We start from the raw sequence: 18,114 nt of genomic DNA, 5'->3' as shown, positions 1-18,114 counted from the left end.
AGGCAAGCATTTTGGAGCTTTCACCTAAATAACTACAGGTGGTGAGATAAGCTGCACAATATAATTGACCTTTCAGTATATTGTTGCACACACACCATCTATTTAGCAAATGCCCTTGTTATCAACAGCAGCCTTTTAAACTCACCTGAGCTAACAGGTATGTGCGCTGGTTACTCTGCTGCGCTTAAAATTTCTTTTTTGGTTTGCTACAATGCCTTTTCTGAAACGTTGTCTCCTTCTGCTGGAACACTGACTTCTTTCATTTAATGCCTGCAGACTATAAAAGAGAACCCAACCCAAAAAGTTTGGTTGATTAGTCTGTGGCATTCTGTTAAACTGTTGCTTATGGCGGTCTCTGTGAGCTTCTCAGCGACATTCAGCCAGCCAGGTATCCTGCCTGCAGTAGATGGAATGTGGCAATGGAACGCTGGCTGCGCGTGTCATAATAGGCTCTGAGCCTTTATATACCTGTGCACAGCAGCAGCCACCTTCAGTCTGCTGCTGGACAGCCAGCAGCAGCAGCAGGAGAGGTATGTAATCAGGAGCCCTCCTGCTAAGGGTAGACAGCTGCTCGTTCCACCCCACCCCCCGCCTTAATTGGTTCTCCTCCCTTCCAACGGTGTTGAGGCGGGTGGGAACAGCAGGGGGTGAAGGTGCTGTGTTTAAAGAGGTGGAGTTATGCAGATCTAAAACGCGTGGATTGCAGCAGCAGCAAGCCGAAAAGTGCAGGCATGTAAGGGATCTAGAGGTTGACAACATGTCTTCTTAACGGGAGTCCAGGAGCTCATCTCCACAAATGGACTTTTCAGGATCCTTGGGTGGCTCCGTAGTTTGAAACCAATTCTGGTTATCGCTTCTCGGCCTTTTGGCTAAGATCAAGTGTAGTATCTGTTCTTATCAGTTTAATATCTGATACGTCCCCTATCTGGGGACCATATATTAAATGGATTTTTAGAACAGGGAGATGGAAAAAGAGCTTGCTCTGTCCACTCCACGCATTGACCTGGTATTGCAGTATCTCCAGGACCGGTGCACCCCTTCTTTAATGCAGTTTCTAAAATCAGAAAGAATTGAATTCAATGTTTTTTGTTCATTTTGCTTGTTTGTCGGATTTTGGGATGGACTCTTTGGCTTTGCTTTTCTTCTCCTCATTGGATTTTTCATGTTCAAAGTTGCAGAAGCCAGATTACAAGCTCATTTTGGTTCAACTTCAGCAACTGTGCATTGCATTGCCATGTAATGTGATGCAATGCTATCTTTCTAGCTCTCCCTTTTTACTTCCTTTTGGATAAACAGACATATTAGGCAAGCATTTTGGAGCTTTCACCTAAATAACTACAGGTGGTGAGATAAGCTGCACAATATAATTGACCTTTCAGTATATTGTTGCACACACACCATCTATTTAGCAAATGCCCTTGTTATCAACAGCAGCCTTTTAAACTCACCTGAGCTAACAGGTATGTGCGCTGGTTACTCTGCTGCGCTTAAAATTTCTTTTTTGGTTTGCTACAATGCCTTTTCTGAAACGTTGTCTCCTTCTGCTGGAACACTGACTTCTTTCATTTAATGCCTGCAGACTATAAAAGAGAACCCAACCCAAAAAGTTTGGTTGATTAGTCTGTGGCATTCTGTTAAACTGTTGCTTATGGCGGTCTCTGTGAGCTTCTCAGCGACATTCAGCCAGCCAGGTATCCTGCCTGCAGTAGATGGAATGTGGCAATGGAACGCTGGCTGCGCGTGTCATAATAGGCTCTGAGCCTTTATATACCTGTGCACAGCAGCAGCCACCTTCAGTCTGCTGCTGGACAGCCAGCAGCAGCAGCAGGAGAGGTATGTAATCAGGAGCCCTCCTGCTAAGGGTAGACAGCTGCTCGTTCCACCCCACCCCCCGCCTTAATTGGTTCTCCTCCCTTCCAACGGTGTTGAGGCGGGTGGGAACAGCAGGGGGTGAAGGTGCTGTGTTTAAAGAGGTGGAGTTATGCAGATCTAAAACGCGTGGATTGCAGCAGCAGCAAGCCGAAAAGTGCAGGCATGTAAGGGATCTAGAGGTTGACAACATGTCTTCTTAACGGGAGTCCAGGAGCTCATCTCCACAAATGGACTTTTCAGGATCCTTGGGTGGCTCCGTAGTTTGAAACCAATTCTGGTTATCGCTTCTCGGCCTTTTGGCTAAGATCAAGTGTAGTATCTGTTCTTATCAGTTTAATATCTGATACGTCCCCTATCTGGGGACCATATATTAAATGGATTTTTAGAACAGGGAGATGGAAAAAGAGCTTGCTCTGTCCACTCCACGCATTGACCTGGTATTGCAGTATCTCCAGGACCGGTGCACCCCTTCTTTAATGCAGTTTCTAAAATCAGAAAGAATTGAATTCAATGTTTTTTGTTCATTTTGCTTGTTTGTCGGATTTTGGGATGGACTCTTTGGCTTTGCTTTTCTTCTCCTCATTGGATTTTTCATGTTCAAAGTTGCAGAAGCCAGATTACAAGCTCATTTTGGTTCAACTTCAGCAACTGTGCATTGCATTGCCATGTAATGTGATGCAATGCTATCTTTCTAGCTCTCCCTTTTTACTTCCTTTTGGATAAACAGACATATTAGGCAAGCATTTTGGAGCTTTCACCTAAATAACTACAGGTGGTGAGATAAGCTGCACAATATAATTGACCTTTCAGTATATTGTTGCACACACACCATCTATTTAGCAAATGCCCTTGTTATCAACAGCAGCCTTTTAAACTCACCTGAGCTAACAGGTATGTGCGCTGGTTACTCTGCTGCGCTTAAAATTTCTTTTTTGGTTTGCTACAATGCCTTTTCTGAAACGTTGTCTCCTTCTGCTGGAACACTGACTTCTTTCATTTAATGCCTGCAGACTATAAAAGAGAACCCAACCCAAAAAGTTTGGTTGATTAGTCTGTGGCATTCTGTTAAACTGTTGCTTATGGCGGTCTCTGTGAGCTTCTCAGCGACATTCAGCCAGCCAGGTATCCTGCCTGCAGTAGATGGAATGTGGCAATGGAACGCTGGCTGCGCGTGTCATAATAGGCTCTGAGCCTTTATATACCTGTGCACAGCAGCAGCCACCTTCAGTCTGCTGCTGGACAGCCAGCAGCAGCAGCAGGAGAGGTATGTAATCAGGAGCCCTCCTGCTAAGGGTAGACAGCTGCTCGTTCCACCCCACCCCCCGCCTTAATTGGTTCTCCTCCCTTCCAACGGTGTTGAGGCGGGTGGGAACAGCAGGGGGTGAAGGTGCTGTGTTTAAAGAGGTGGAGTTATGCAGATCTAAAACGCGTGGATTGCAGCAGCAGCAAGCCGAAAAGTGCAGGCATGTAAGGGATCTAGAGGTTGACAACATGTCTTCTTAACGGGAGTCCAGGAGCTCATCTCCACAAATGGACTTTTCAGGATCCTTGGGTGGCTCCGTAGTTTGAAACCAATTCTGGTTATCGCTTCTCGGCCTTTTGGCTAAGATCAAGTGTAGTATCTGTTCTTATCAGTTTAATATCTGATACGTCCCCTATCTGGGGACCATATATTAAATGGATTTTTAGAACAGGGAGATGGAAAAAGAGCTTGCTCTGTCCACTCCACGCATTGACCTGGTATTGCAGTATCTCCAGGACCGGTGCACCCCTTCTTTAATGCAGTTTCTAAAATCAGAAAGAATTGAATTCAATGTTTTTTGTTCATTTTGCTTGTTTGTCGGATTTTGGGATGGACTCTTTGGCTTTGCTTTTCTTCTCCTCATTGGATTTTTCATGTTCAAAGTTGCAGAAGCCAGATTACAAGCTCATTTTGGTTCAACTTCAGCAACTGTGCATTGCATTGCCATGTAATGTGATGCAATGCTATCTTTCTAGCTCTCCCTTTTTACTTCCTTTTGGATAAACAGACATATTAGGCAAGCATTTTGGAGCTTTCACCTAAATAACTACAGGTGGTGAGATAAGCTGCACAATATAATTGACCTTTCAGTATATTGTTGCACACACACCATCTATTTAGCAAATGCCCTTGTTATCAACAGCAGCCTTTTAAACTCACCTGAGCTAACAGGTATGTGCGCTGGTTACTCTGCTGCGCTTAAAATTTCTTTTTTGGTTTGCTACAATGCCTTTTCTGAAACGTTGTCTCCTTCTGCTGGAACACTGACTTCTTTCATTTAATGCCTGCAGACTATAAAAGAGAACCCAACCCAAAAAGTTTGGTTGATTAGTCTGTGGCATTCTGTTAAACTGTTGCTTATGGCGGTCTCTGTGAGCTTCTCAGCGACATTCAGCCAGCCAGGTATCCTGCCTGCAGTAGATGGAATGTGGCAATGGAACGCTGGCTGCGCGTGTCATAATAGGCTCTGAGCCTTTATATACCTGTGCACAGCAGCAGCCACCTTCAGTCTGCTGCTGGACAGCCAGCAGCAGCAGCAGCAGGAGAGGTATGTAATCAGGAGCCCTCCTGCTAAGGGTAGACAGCTGCTCGTTCCACCCCACCCCCCGCCTTAATTGGTTCTCCTCCCTTCCAACGGTGTTGAGGCGGGTGGGAACAGCAGGGGGTGAAGGTGCTGTGTTTAAAGAGGTGGAGTTATGCAGATCTAAAACGCGTGGATTGCAGCAGCAGCAAGCCGAAAAGTGCAGGCATGTAAGGGATCTAGAGGTTGACAACATGTCTTCTTAACGGGAGTCCAGGAGCTCATCTCCACAAATGGACTTTTCAGGATCCTTGGGTGGCTCCGTAGTTTGAAACCAATTCTGGTTATCGCTTCTCGGCCTTTTGGCTAAGATCAAGTGTAGTATCTGTTCTTATCAGTTTAATATCTGATACGTCCCCTATCTGGGGACCATATATTAAATGGATTTTTAGAACAGGGAGATGGAAAAAGAGCTTGCTCTGTCCACTCCACGCATTGACCTGGTATTGCAGTATCTCCAGGACCGGTGCACCCCTTCTTTAATGCAGTTTCTAAAATCAGAAAGAATTGAATTCAATGTTTTTTGTTCATTTTGCTTGTTTGTCGGATTTTGGGATGGACTCTTTGGCTTTGCTTTTCTTCTCCTCATTGGATTTTTCATGTTCAAAGTTGCAGAAGCCAGATTACAAGCTCATTTTGGTTCAACTTCAGCAACTGTGCATTGCATTGCCATGTAATGTGATGCAATGCTATCTTTCTAGCTCTCCCTTTTTACTTCCTTTTGGATAAACAGACATATTAGGCAAGCATTTTGGAGCTTTCACCTAAATAACTACAGGTGGTGAGATAAGCTGCACAATATAATTGACCTTTCAGTATATTGTTGCACACACACCATCTATTTAGCAAATGCCCTTGTTATCAACAGCAGCCTTTTAAACTCACCTGAGCTAACAGGTATGTGCGCTGGTTACTCTGCTGCGCTTAAAATTTCTTTTTTGGTTTGCTACAATGCCTTTTCTGAAACGTTGTCTCCTTCTGCTGGAACACTGACTTCTTTCATTTAATGCCTGCAGACTATAAAAGAGAACCCAACCCAAAAAGTTTGGTTGATTAGTCTGTGGCATTCTGTTAAACTGTTGCTTATGGCGGTCTCTGTGAGCTTCTCAGCGACATTCAGCCAGCCAGGTATCCTGCCTGCAGTAGATGGAATGTGGCAATGGAACGCTGGCTGCGCGTGTCATAATAGGCTCTGAGCCTTTATATACCTGTGCACAGCAGCAGCCACCTTCAGTCTGCTGCTGGACAGCCAGCAGCAGCAGCAGCAGGAGAGGTATGTAATCAGGAGCCCTCCTGCTAAGGGTAGACAGCTGCTCGTTCCACCCCACCCCCCGCCTTAATTGGTTCTCCTCCCTTCCAACGGTGTTGAGGCGGGTGGGAACAGCAGGGGGTGAAGGTGCTGTGTTTAAAGAGGTGGAGTTATGCAGATCTAAAACGCGTGGATTGCAGCAGCAGCAAGCCGAAAAGTGCAGGCATGTAAGGGATCTAGAGGTTGACAACATGTCTTCTTAACGGGAGTCCAGGAGCTCATCTCCACAAATGGACTTTTCAGGATCCTTGGGTGGCTCCGTAGTTTGAAACCAATTCTGGTTATCGCTTCTCGGCCTTTTGGCTAAGATCAAGTGTAGTATCTGTTCTTATCAGTTTAATATCTGATACGTCCCCTATCTGGGGACCATATATTAAATGGATTTTTAGAACAGGGAGATGGAAAAAGAGCTTGCTCTGTCCACTCCACGCATTGACCTGGTATTGCAGTATCTCCAGGACCGGTGCACCCCTTCTTTAATGCAGTTTCTAAAATCAGAAAGAATTGAATTCAATGTTTTTTGTTCATTTTGCTTGTTTGTCGGATTTTGGGATGGACTCTTTGGCTTTGCTTTTCTTCTCCTCATTGGATTTTTCATGTTCAAAGTTGCAGAAGCCAGATTACAAGCTCATTTTGGTTCAACTTCAGCAACTGTGCATTGCATTGCCATGTAATGTGATGCAATGCTATCTTTCTAGCTCTCCCTTTTTACTTCCTTTTGGATAAACAGACATATTAGGCAAGCATTTTGGAGCTTTCACCTAAATAACTACAGGTGGTGAGATAAGCTGCACAATATAATTGACCTTTCAGTATATTGTTGCACACACACCATCTATTTAGCAAATGCCCTTGTTATCAACAGCAGCCTTTTAAACTCACCTGAGCTAACAGGTATGTGCGCTGGTTACTCTGCTGCGCTTAAAATTTCTTTTTTGGTTTGCTACAATGCCTTTTCTGAAACGTTGTCTCCTTCTGCTGGAACACTGACTTCTTTCATTTAATGCCTGCAGACTATAAAAGAGAACCCAACCCAAAAAGTTTGGTTGATTAGTCTGTGGCATTCTGTTAAACTGTTGCTTATGGCGGTCTCTGTGAGCTTCTCAGCGACATTCAGCCAGCCAGGTATCCTGCCTGCAGTAGATGGAATGTGGCAATGGAACGCTGGCTGCGCGTGTCATAATAGGCTCTGAGCCTTTATATACCTGTGCACAGCAGCAGCCACCTTCAGTCTGCTGCTGGACAGCCAGCAGCAGCAGCAGCAGGAGAGGTATGTAATCAGGAGCCCTCCTGCTAAGGGTAGACAGCTGCTCGTTCCACCCCACCCCCCGCCTTAATTGGTTCTCCTCCCTTCCAACGGTGTTGAGGCGGGTGGGAACAGCAGGGGGTGAAGGTGCTGTGTTTAAAGAGGTGGAGTTATGCAGATCTAAAACGCGTGGATTGCAGCAGCAGCAAGCCGAAAAGTGCAGGCATGTAAGGGATCTAGAGGTTGACAACATGTCTTCTTAACGGGAGTCCAGGAGCTCATCTCCACAAATGGACTTTTCAGGATCCTTGGGTGGCTCCGTAGTTTGAAACCAATTCTGGTTATCGCTTCTCGGCCTTTTGGCTAAGATCAAGTGTAGTATCTGTTCTTATCAGTTTAATATCTGATACGTCCCCTATCTGGGGACCATATATTAAATGGATTTTTAGAACAGGGAGATGGAAAAAGAGCTTGCTCTGTCCACTCCACGCATTGACCTGGTATTGCAGTATCTCCAGGACCGGTGCACCCCTTCTTTAATGCAGTTTCTAAAATCAGAAAGAATTGAATTCAATGTTTTTTGTTCATTTTGCTTGTTTGTCGGATTTTGGGATGGACTCTTTGGCTTTGCTTTTCTTCTCCTCATTGGATTTTTCATGTTCAAAGTTGCAGAAGCCAGATTACAAGCTCATTTTGGTTCAACTTCAGCAACTGTGCATTGCATTGCCATGTAATGTGATGCAATGCTATCTTTCTAGCTCTCCCTTTTTACTTCCTTTTGGATAAACAGACATATTAGGCAAGCATTTTGGAGCTTTTACCTAAATAACTACAGGTGGTGAGATAAGCTGCACAATATAATTGACCTTTCAGTATATTGTTGCACACACACCATCTATTTAGCAAATGCCCTTGTTATCAACAGCAGCCTTTTAAACTCACCTGAGCTAACAGGTATGTGCGCTGGTTACTCTGCTGCGCTTAAAATTTCTTTTTTGGTTTGCTACAATGCCTTTTCTGAAACGTTGTCTCCCTCTGCTGGAACACTGACTTCTTTCATTTAATGCCTGCAGACTATAAAAGAGAACCCAACCCAAAAAGTTTGGGTGATTAGTCTGTGGCATTCTGTTAAACTGTTGCTTATGGCGGTCTCTGTGAGCTTCTCAGCGACATTCAGCCAGCCAGGTATCCTGCCTGCAGTAGATGGAATGTGGCAATGGAACGCTGGCTGCGCGTGTCATAATAGGCTCTGAGCCTTTATATACCTGTGCACAGCAGCAGCCACCTTCAGTCTGCTGCTGGACAGCCAGCAGCAGCAGCAGCAGGAGAGGTATGTAATCAGGAGCCCTCCTGCTAAGGGTAGACAGCTGCTCGTTCCACCCCACCCCCCGCCTTAATTGGTTCTCCTCCCTTCCAACGGTGTTGAGGCGGGTGGGAACAGCAGGGGGTGAAGGTGCTGTGTTTAAAGAGGTGGAGTTATGCAGATCTAAAACGCGTGGATTGCAGCAGCAGCAAGCCGAAAAGTGCAGGCATGTAAGGGATCTAGAGGTTGACAACATGTCTTCTTAACGGGAGTCCAGGAGCTCATCTCCACAAATGGACTTTTCAGGATCCTTGGGTGGCTCCGTAGTTTGAAACCAATTCTGGTTATCGCTTCTCGGCCTTTTGGCTAAGATCAAGTGTAGTATCTGTTCTTATCAGTTTAATATCTGATACGTCCCCTATCTGGGGACCATATATTAAATGGATTTTTAGAACAGGGAGATGGAAAAAGAGCTTGCTCTGTCCACTCCACGCATTGACCTGGTATTGCAGTATCTCCAGGACCGGTGCACCCCTTCTTTAATGCAGTTTCTAAAATCAGAAAGAATTGAATTCAATGTTTTTTGTTCATTTTGCTTGTTTGTCGGATTTTGGGATGGACTCTTTGGCTTTGCTTTTCTTCTCCTCATTGGATTTTTCATGTTCAAAGTTGCAGAAGCCAGATTACAAACTCATTTTGGTTCAACTTCAGCAACTGTGCATTGCATTGCCATGTAATGTGATGCAATGCTATCTTTCTAGCTCTCCCTTTTTACTTCCTTTTGGATAAACAGACATATTAGGCAAGCATTTTGGAGCTTTCACCTAAATAACTACAGGTGGTGAGATAAGCTGCACAATATAATTGACCTTTCAGTATATTGTTGCACACACACCATCTATTTAGCAAATGCCCTTGTTATCAACAGCAGCCTTTTAAACTCACCTGAGCTAACAGGTATGTGCGCTGGTTACTCTGCTGCGCTTAAAATTTCTTTTTTGGTTTGCTACAATGCCTTTTCTGAAACGTTGTCTCCTTCTGCTGGAACACTGACTTCTTTCATTTAATGCCTGCAGACTATAAAAGAGAACCCAACCCAAAAAGTTTGGTTGATTAGTCTGTGGCATTCTGTTAAACTGTTGCTTATGGCGGTCTCTGTGAGCTTCTCAGCGACATTCAGCCAGCCAGGTATCCTGCCTGCAGTAGATGGAATGTGGCAATGGAACGCTGGCTGCGCGTGTCATAATAGGCTCTGAGCCTTTATATACCTGTGCACAGCAGCAGCCACCTTCAGTCTGCTGCTGGACAGCCAGCAGCAGCAGCAGGAGAGGTATGTAATCAGGAGCCCTCCTGCTAAGGGTAGACAGCTGCTCGTTCCACCCCACCCCCCGCCTTAATTGGTTCTCCTCCCTTCCAACGGTGTTGAGGCGGGTGGGAACAGCAGGGGGTGAAGGTGCTGTGTTTAAAGAGGTGGAGTTATGCAGATCTAAAACGCGTGGATTGCAGCAGCAGCAAGCCGAAAAGTGCAGGCATGTAAGGGATCTAGAGGTTGACAACATGTCTTCTTAACGGGAGTCCAGGAGCTCATCTCCACAAATGGACTTTTCAGGATCCTTGGGTGGCTCCGTAGTTTGAAACCAATTCTGGTTATCGCTTCTCGGCCTTTTGGCTAAGATCAAGTGTAGTATCTGTTCTTATCAGTTAAATATCTGATACGTCCCCTATCTGGGGACCATATATTAAATGGATTTTTAGAACAGGGAGATGGAAAAAGAGCTTGCTCTGTCCACTCCACGCATTGACCTGGTATTGCAGTATCTCCAGGACCGGTGCACCCCTTCTTTAATGCAGTTTCTAAAATCAGAAAGAATTGAATTCAATGTTTTTTGTTCATTTTGCTTGTTTGTCGGATTTTGGGATGGACTCTTTGGCTTTGCTTTTCTTCTCCTCATTGGATTTTTCATGTTCAAAGTTGCAGAAGCCAGATTACAAGCTCATTTTGGTTCAACTTCAGCAACTGTGCATTGCATTGCCATGTAATGTGATGCAATGCTATCTTTCTAGCTCTCCCTTTTTACTTCCTTTTGGATAAACAGACATATTAGGCAAGCATTTTGGAGCTTTCACCTAAATAACTACAGGTGGTGAGATAAGCTGCACAATATAATTGACCTTTCAGTATATTGTTGCACACACACCATCTATTTAGCAAATGCCCTTGTTATCAACAGCAGCCTTTTAAACTCACCTGAGCTAACAGGTATGTGCGCTGGTTACTCTGCTGCGCTTAAAATTTCTTTTTTGGTTTAGTACAATGCCTTTTCTGAAACGTTGTCTCCTTCTGCTGGAACACTGACTTCTTTCATTTAATGCCTGCAGACTATAAAAGAGAACCCAACCCAAAAAGTTTGGTTGATTAGTCTGTGGCATTCTGTTAAACTGTTGCTTATGGCGGTCTCTGTGAGCTTCTCAGCGACATTCAGCCAGCCAGGTATCCTGCCTGCAGTAGATGGAATGTGGCAATGGAACGCTGGCTGCGCGTGTCATAATAGGCTCTGAGCCTTTATATACCTGTGCACAGCAGCAGCCACCTTCAGTCTGCTGCTGGACAGCCAGCAGCAGCAGCAGCAGGAGAGGTATGTAATCAGGAGCCCTCCTGCTAAGGGTAGACAGCTGCTCGTTCCACCCCACCCCCCACCTTAATTGGTTCTCCTCCCTTCCAACGGTGTTGAGGCGGGTGGGAACAGCAGGGGGTGAAGGTGCTGTGTTTAAAGAGGTGGAGTTATGCAGATCTAAAACGCGTGGATTGCAGCAGCAGCAAGCCGAAAAGTGCAGGCATGTAAGGGATCTAGAGGTTGACAACATGTCTTCTTAACGGGAGTCCAGGAGCTCATCTCCACAAATGGACTTTTCAGGATCCTTGGGTGGCTCCGTAGTTTGAAACCAATTCTGGTTATCGCTTCTCGGCCTTTTGGCTAAGATCAAGTGTAGTATCTGTTCTTATCAGTTTAATATCTGATACGTCCCCTATCTGGGGACCATATATTAAATGGATTTTTAGAACAGGGAGATGGAAAAAGAGCTTGCTCTGTCCACTCCACGCATTGACCTGGTATTGCAGTATCTCCAGGACCGGTGCACCCCTTCTTTAATGCAGTTTCTAAAATCAGAAAGAATTGAATTCAATGTTTTTTGTTCATTTTGCTTGTTTGTCGGATTTTGGGATGGACTCTTTGGCTTTGCTTTTCTTCTCCTCATTGGATTTTTCATGTTCAAAGTTGCAGAAGCCAGATTACAAGCTCATTTTGGTTCAACTTCAGCAACTGTGCATTGCATTGCCATGTAATGTGATGCAATGCTGTCTTTCTAGCTCTCCCTTTTTACTTCCTTTTGGATAAACAGACATATTAGGCAAGCATTTTGGAGCTTTCACCTAAATAACTACAGGTGGTGAGATAAGCTGCACAATATAATTGACCTTTCAGTATATTGTTGCACACACACCATCTATTTAGCAAATGCCCTTGTTATCAACAGCAGCCTTTTAAACTCACCTGAGCTAACAGGTATGTGCGCTGGTTACTCTGCTGCGCTTAAAATTTCTTTTTTGGTTTGCTACAATGCCTTTTCTGAAACGTTGTCTCCTTCTGCTGGAACACTGACTTCTTTCATTTAATGCCTGCAGACTATAAAAGAGAACCCAACCCAAAAAGTTTGGTTGATTAGTCTGTGGCATTCTGTTAAACTGTTGCTTATGGCGGTCTCTGTGAGCTTCTCAGCGACATTCAGCCAGCCAGGTATCCTGCCTGCAGTAGATGGAATGTGGCAATGGAACGCTGGCTGCGCGTGTCATAATAGGCTCTGAGCCTTTATATACCTGTGCACAGCAGCAGCCACCTTCAGTCTGCTGCTGGACAGCCAGCAGCAGCAGCAGCAGGAGAGGTATGTAATCAGGAGCCCTCCTGCTAAGGGTAGACAGCTGCTCGTTCCACCCCACCCCCCGCCTTAATTGGTTCTCCTCCCTTCCAACGGTGTTGAGGCGGGTGGGAACAGCAGGGGGTGAAGGTGCTGTGTTTAAAGAGGTGGAGTTATGCAGATCTAAAACGCGTGGATTGCAGCAGCAGCAAGCCGAAAAGTGCAGGCATGTAAGGGATCTAGAGGTTGACAACATGTCTTCTTAACGGGAGTCCAGGAGCTCATCTCCACAAATGGACTTTTCAGGATCCTTGGGTGGCTCCGTAGTTTGAAACCAATTCTGGTTATCGCTTCTCGGCCTTTTGGCTAAGATCAAGTGTAGTATCTGTTCTTATCAGTTTAATATCTGATGCGTCCCCTATCTGGGGACCATACATTAAATGGATTTTTAGAACAGGGAGAAGGAAAAAGAGCTTGCTCTGTCCACTCCACGCATTGACCTGGTATTGCAGTATCTCCAGGACCGGTGCACCCCTTCTTTAATGCAGTTTCTAAAATCAGAAAGAATTGAATTCAATGTTTTTTGTTCATTTTGCTTGTTTGTCGGATTTTGGGATGGACTCTTTGGCTTTGCTTTTCTTCTCCTCATTGGATTTTTCATGTTCAAAGTTGCAGAAGCCAGATTACAAGCTCATTTTGGTTCAACTTCAGCAACTGTGCATTGCATTGCCATGTAATGTGATGCAATGCTATCTTTCTAGCTCTCCCTTTTTACTTCCTTTTGGATAAACAGACATATTAGGCAAGCATTTTGGAGCTTTCACCTAAATAACTACAGGTGGTGAGATAAGCTGCACAATATAATTGACCTTTCAGTATATTGTTGCACACACACCATCTATTTAGCAAATGCCCTTGTTATCAACAGCAGCCTTTTAAACTCACCTGAGCTAACAGGTATGTGCGCTGGTTACTCTGCTGCGCTTAAAATTTCTTTTTTGGTTTGCTACAATGCCTTTTCTGAAACGTTGTCTCCTTCTGCTGGAACACTGACTTCTTTCATTTAATGCCTGCAGACTATAAAAGAGAACCCAACCCAAAAAGTTTGGTTGATTAGTCTGTGGCATTCTGTTAAACTGTTGCTTATGGCGGTCTCTGTGAGCTTCTCAGCGACATTCAGCCAGCCAGGTATCCTGCCTGCAGTAGATGGAATGTGGCAATGGAACGCTGGCTGCGCGTGTCATAATAGGCTCTGAGCCTTTATATACCTGTGCACAGCAGCAGCCACCTTCAGTCTGCTGCTGGACAGCCAGCAGCAGCAGCAGCAGGAGAGGTATGTAATCAGGAGCCCTCCTGCTAAGGGTAGACAGCTGCTCGTTCCACCCCACCCCCCGCCTTAATTGGTTCTCCTCCCTTCCAACGGTGTTGAGGCGGGTGGGAACAGCAGGGGGTGAAGGTGCTGTGTTTAAAGAGGTGGAGTTATGCAGATCTAAAACGCGTGGATTGCAGCAGCAGCAAGCCGAAAAGTGCAGGCATGTAAGGGATCTAGAGGTTGACAACATGTCTTCTTAACGGGAGTCCAGGAGCTCATCTCCACAAATGGACTTTTCAGGATCCTTGGGTGGCTCCGTAGTTTGAAACCAATTCTGGTTATCGCTTCTCGGCCTTTTGGCTCAGATCAAGTGTCTGGACATCAGGTTCCTTGAGTGCTAGCCCTCAGCCTTCCAGCATCGCCACTCCGGTGGCTTAAGCTGGATGCTGCTATAGGGGGAGAGTGAGGAGGAAACGGGAAGGCGATTTCCGTGGCTGACTATGGGAGTCAAGCTGAAATTTGCTGGGACCGGGGACCCCCGGGTCAAGAATGGATTTCGCATTGAGATTTCCGAGGAGAAGAAGGGACATTTTTCCATGTCCTACCTGGTGAATGCCATCTTCTATGAAGCATTGAAGATTAAGAAGTCGGACATTCTTTGCCTGCAGGAATTTAGAAGTCATGGAAGGTATGTGCTGGTTCTTTCTACTATGGCTGCTTGCCAAAATCTTTATAGAACCTTGAAAGGCCATACTGAGAACTCCCTCCTAGATGGACTCACTTTTACTGTCCTCTATTCAAAGGGGGATGTTCCTGTTGTTGTGTTTATGCACAATCCCTTTATCCCCCAGTAGGACATTACTGTATTCTTGAGGAGGCATTGTACTTATGTGCATTTTTCCCACAAGATCTCGAATGAAGAAGGCTTGTGGACTGGCAAATACAAGTACTTTGTTCGTTTTGCTACAGACCCCGAGGGGCCAGGGGGCATACATTATCCTCCTATGAGTTTCTCTATTGGGAGAGACACTGGTTTCTTGTACTTTCCTGATGCTCCTTTTTTCTGCAGAAGATGTAACAAGTATGGTCATGTCCAGGAGTCCTGCAGGTATCCGCCAACCTGCAGGAGGTGTAACACGTCTGGTCATATGGCGAAAGACTGCAAGAACCAGGTAAAGTGTGATGCTTGTGGTGAGGAGGGGCATGTTCTTAGGCAGTGTCAAGCTGGAACCACTCCTAAGTCTTTTGCTCAAGTGGTCGCGGAGGGGCCTGCTGTTCCTTCGACTTCTACTAGGGTTCCACAAGGTCCCCTTCCGGATGTCGGGGAGGCAACTGCTCCCCAAGAGGAAGAGGATGGCACTCAGATGGACGACATATTTGAAGATGCCCAGCTTCAGCCTCCTGCGTCAGGAGGCTTTGACATGGTGATTCCAGAGGTGATGTCACCTTTCCCTCCCCAGTTTGGTGTCCGTGGTGAGGGGGAAATGGACTTGTCCAATTCTCCTGTCATATCTTGGTGCAATACTGCTTCAGAGGAGATCGGGGGCGGTGGCCAAGGGGACTTGTCTGCTGTCCGTTTCTCTGATGAGGAGGATCCTGATGTGGTCAAGAAGAAGCCAAGGACTGAGTGTTCATCCATTGCTGCCGTGTGTGATAGCCCGGTGGACTCTCGTGCTTACCCGTCAGATGTATTTTCTCCTGACATTGTTACATTTGGCATTCAGCCAGATGGTAATAGCTTTGCTTTGCTTGATGAAGGTTGAGTTGATGTTTTCTTTCTTTTTTTTTCAGGTTATGTGTGATCCCCTTTAGTTATGCCGCATCATTCTGGATGGGACATTGTGTCCCTTAATGTTAGGCAAATTAGATCTGTTACCCGAAGAACAACAGTTCTGGATTATCTAAAGGGTTTGAGTGCAGATGTCTATTGTCTACAAGAGTGTGGGATTACTGAATCTCCAGGAGATAAGGACTGGCCTTATGGCCAGTATGTTTGGTCGGGGTCCAGCTTTAACAAAAATGATGGTGTGGGGATTTTAGTTGGTAATAAGAATATTACTATTGATAGTTACACGGTTGTGGAGGTGGGTCGCTGCATTATTGTTTTTTTGAGTTATAGGGGGTGGAAGGTTAGAATGATTAATTTATATTGTCCTACTAAAAAAGAGGAGCGGCTTGCTCTTCTTGAGAAATTGAGTTTTTTTCTTCCTGGAAAAATTCCTACAGTTTTTGTTGGTGACTGTAATTGTGTCACAGAAGGTAATGTGGACATTACGGGAAAAAAGTTATCTCAACTTATTTCTGATTTTTCTTTCTTAGACGCTGCAATACTTGAGTATGGCATTCCACCACCGCCTACATATTATGCTGACCGTGGTAATATTTCATCGAGGATAGATAGGATGTTATTTTCCAAAAATATGGTTTGTTCAAGTTATGTTCAACATAAGGTACCTTTTTCTGATCATGAGTGTTTGCGTGGAGTTTTTAGTGCGAATGGGGACATGGTGTTTGGGGGTGGGGTTTGGAAATTGAATACGAGGTTGTTGGAGGATGAGGAGGTGATGAGTGAGTTGGAGAAAAGGTATGCAAGTTGGAGGTGGCGTAAGCGTGATTTTGGTAGTGTGCTTGAATGGTGGGATTGGGTGAAATTACAGTTAAAAACTTTCTTTAAAAAATGGGGCTACAAAAAAGCTGCCAGATATCGTAATAGATTTAATGACTTAAGTAGACGGATTGATTGGTTGCGTGGGTGTGTTAGGAAAGGAATGGATATGTCTGATCAGCTTGAGGTTGCTAAGAATGAGTTAAAATGTCTTCTGGATGAAAAAGGTAAAGAGATTATTTACCGTACCAAGTTAGAGCATTTGGAAAAGAATGAAAAGTGCACCAGGTACTTTTTTAAAAAAATGAATGGAAGGAAGTTGGATTTGAGTGAAGTGGTAGGTGAAGATGGATCTAGTGTGGTTGGGAAGAATGTGTTGAATGAGGTGAATGGCTTCTATAGTAAGTTGTACGATGAGAAATGGATTGATCCTGGACTTGTGTCGCATGTATTGAGTGGTATGGAGAAGAGACTTGGTTCGGATGAATGTGATGCTTTGTGTGAGGATGTTATTTTGGATGAGGTGAGGAATGTTGTTATGAGTGCTAAAAAGAATAAGACGCCTGGGAAGGATGGGTTGCCTGTGGAGCTGTATGTGAAAGCTTGGGAGTTTTTGGGTAAGGACTTGACTGAGGTTTGTAGGTATATGTGGATGAATGGTGTTTTGTGTGACAGTATGAAAGAGGGTATAGTGGTTCTTGTGTTTAAGAAGGGTGAGAAAAAGCGTTTGGAGAACTGGAGACCCATATCATTGCTTAACGCTGATTATAAGGTCTACAGTAAATTGTTAGCAAATCGTATGCGTGAGGTGATTGGTAGGGTTGTGGAGGATGACCAAGTGTGTGCCGTGCCTGGTCGGAGTATAAGTGATAATTTGTTATTGTTAAGGGATATGCTTGGGGATTGTAAGACTAGAAAGCAGAAGTGTATGGTGTTAGCAATTGATTTCGAAAAGGCTTTTGATAGAGTTTCGCATGTGTTTCTGTTTAAAGTATTGGAGAGGATGGGTTTCCCTAGGGTTTTTCTGAATGGAGTTAAGTCTTTATATGATTATGTGTCAAGTGAGTTTTTAGTGAATGGATGGTTGTCTGACAAAGTGATGATTAGGTCTGGTGTAAGACAGGGGTGCCCTATGTCCCCTGTCTTGTTTGTATGTGTGATTGAGCCTTTGCTGTGTTTAGTGAGACGTGAGAAAATGATGAGAGGATTGTTAGTGCCTGGGAGTGGTGGTAAGCATGTGAAGGTGTTAGGTTACATGGATGATGTTGTGATGGTGAGTGAAAGTATGGCTTCAATGAGTAGGGTGAGGTTGCTTTTGGATTTTTTCTGTGGTGCATCAGGTTTTAGAGTTAACTGGACTAAGTGTAGTTTCAAATGCTTTGGAGATGACAGTATTCGTATGGAAGGTGTTAAGTATGAGGAGAGTGCAATTAAGGTTTTAGGGGTATTTTTCAATGATGATCTGAAAGGAAATGAGAGTTGGGACGAGTGTGGTATGCGTGTTGAGCGAAAATTGAATTTTTGGAGAATGAGAGATCTTTCTTTGCGGGGCAAAGTTCTAGTTATCAAAGCAGTGATCTTACCCATTCTGCTTTTTGTGGCCATAATTTTTCCATCCCCTTTTAGGAAAGTGAAGAGAGTTGAGAAAATGATTTTTTCCTTTTTCTGGTGCAGCAAGATGGAGAAGCTGAAGAGGGAAAGCCTTTATAAGGCCTGCCAGCATGGTGGTTTGGGATTTCCTAATGTTGAGGTTTTTTTAGGGCTCCATTATATTAAGACGATTGTGGTATTGTTGGGTAAAGGTAATAAGGGTGCATGTATGGCAAGTTATTCTGCAGGATGGATGTTGTATGGGTTAGGTTGGAGAAAGAGGAATGCGAGAGTGCCTGTGTCTTTTAAGTGTCCGGTGTGGTATGAGGTGATTGAGAAGTTTGTCAAGAAGTATGATT

At 44.7% G+C, this 18,114-nt stretch overlaps 10 non-coding genes across 10 annotated transcripts; all 10 read left to right on the top strand.

Moving 5' to 3' along the window:
• Positions 1-849: 849 nt before the first annotated feature.
• On the top strand, positions 850-1,040 carry LOC141193810 (U2 spliceosomal RNA). Its single transcript, XR_012266618.1, has one exon. It is a non-coding gene; the product is annotated as a U2 spliceosomal RNA (small nuclear RNA).
• Positions 1,041-2,152: 1,112 nt separating this feature from the next.
• LOC141193809 (U2 spliceosomal RNA) lies at positions 2,153-2,343 on the top strand. The gene has a single exon (XR_012266617.1). It is a non-coding gene; the product is annotated as a U2 spliceosomal RNA (small nuclear RNA).
• A 1,112-nt stretch (positions 2,344-3,455) lies between these two features.
• LOC141193808 (U2 spliceosomal RNA) lies at positions 3,456-3,646 on the top strand. Its single transcript, XR_012266616.1, has one exon. It is a non-coding gene; the product is annotated as a U2 spliceosomal RNA (small nuclear RNA).
• Positions 3,647-4,761: 1,115 nt separating this feature from the next.
• LOC141193807 (U2 spliceosomal RNA) lies at positions 4,762-4,952 on the top strand. Its single transcript, XR_012266615.1, has one exon. It is a non-coding gene; the product is annotated as a U2 spliceosomal RNA (small nuclear RNA).
• A 1,115-nt stretch (positions 4,953-6,067) lies between these two features.
• Positions 6,068-6,258, top strand: LOC141193806 (U2 spliceosomal RNA). Its single transcript, XR_012266614.1, has one exon. It is a non-coding gene; the product is annotated as a U2 spliceosomal RNA (small nuclear RNA).
• A 1,115-nt stretch (positions 6,259-7,373) lies between these two features.
• Positions 7,374-7,564, top strand: LOC141193804 (U2 spliceosomal RNA). Its single transcript, XR_012266612.1, has one exon. It is a non-coding gene; the product is annotated as a U2 spliceosomal RNA (small nuclear RNA).
• Positions 7,565-8,679: 1,115 nt separating this feature from the next.
• LOC141193803 (U2 spliceosomal RNA) lies at positions 8,680-8,870 on the top strand. The gene has a single exon (XR_012266611.1). It is a non-coding gene; the product is annotated as a U2 spliceosomal RNA (small nuclear RNA).
• A 1,112-nt stretch (positions 8,871-9,982) lies between these two features.
• Positions 9,983-10,173, top strand: LOC141193569 (U2 spliceosomal RNA). The gene has a single exon (XR_012266476.1). It is a non-coding gene; the product is annotated as a U2 spliceosomal RNA (small nuclear RNA).
• Positions 10,174-11,288: 1,115 nt separating this feature from the next.
• Positions 11,289-11,479, top strand: LOC141193802 (U2 spliceosomal RNA). Its single transcript, XR_012266610.1, has one exon. It is a non-coding gene; the product is annotated as a U2 spliceosomal RNA (small nuclear RNA).
• Positions 11,480-12,594: 1,115 nt separating this feature from the next.
• On the top strand, positions 12,595-12,785 carry LOC141193577 (U2 spliceosomal RNA). Its single transcript, XR_012266483.1, has one exon. It is a non-coding gene; the product is annotated as a U2 spliceosomal RNA (small nuclear RNA).
• The last annotated feature ends 5,329 nt before the right edge of the window (positions 12,786-18,114 follow it).

This window comes from Phyllobates terribilis, unplaced genomic scaffold, assembly GCF_046119375.1.
Source record: "Phyllobates terribilis strain yellow unplaced genomic scaffold, ASM4611937v1 Scaffold_66__1_contigs__length_7565176, whole genome shotgun sequence".
NCBI classification, from domain to species: domain Eukaryota; kingdom Metazoa; phylum Chordata; class Amphibia; order Anura; family Dendrobatidae; genus Phyllobates; species Phyllobates terribilis.
The sequence above is the reverse complement of the archived record's forward strand: the minus strand, read 5'-3'. Positions and strand labels throughout refer to the sequence as shown.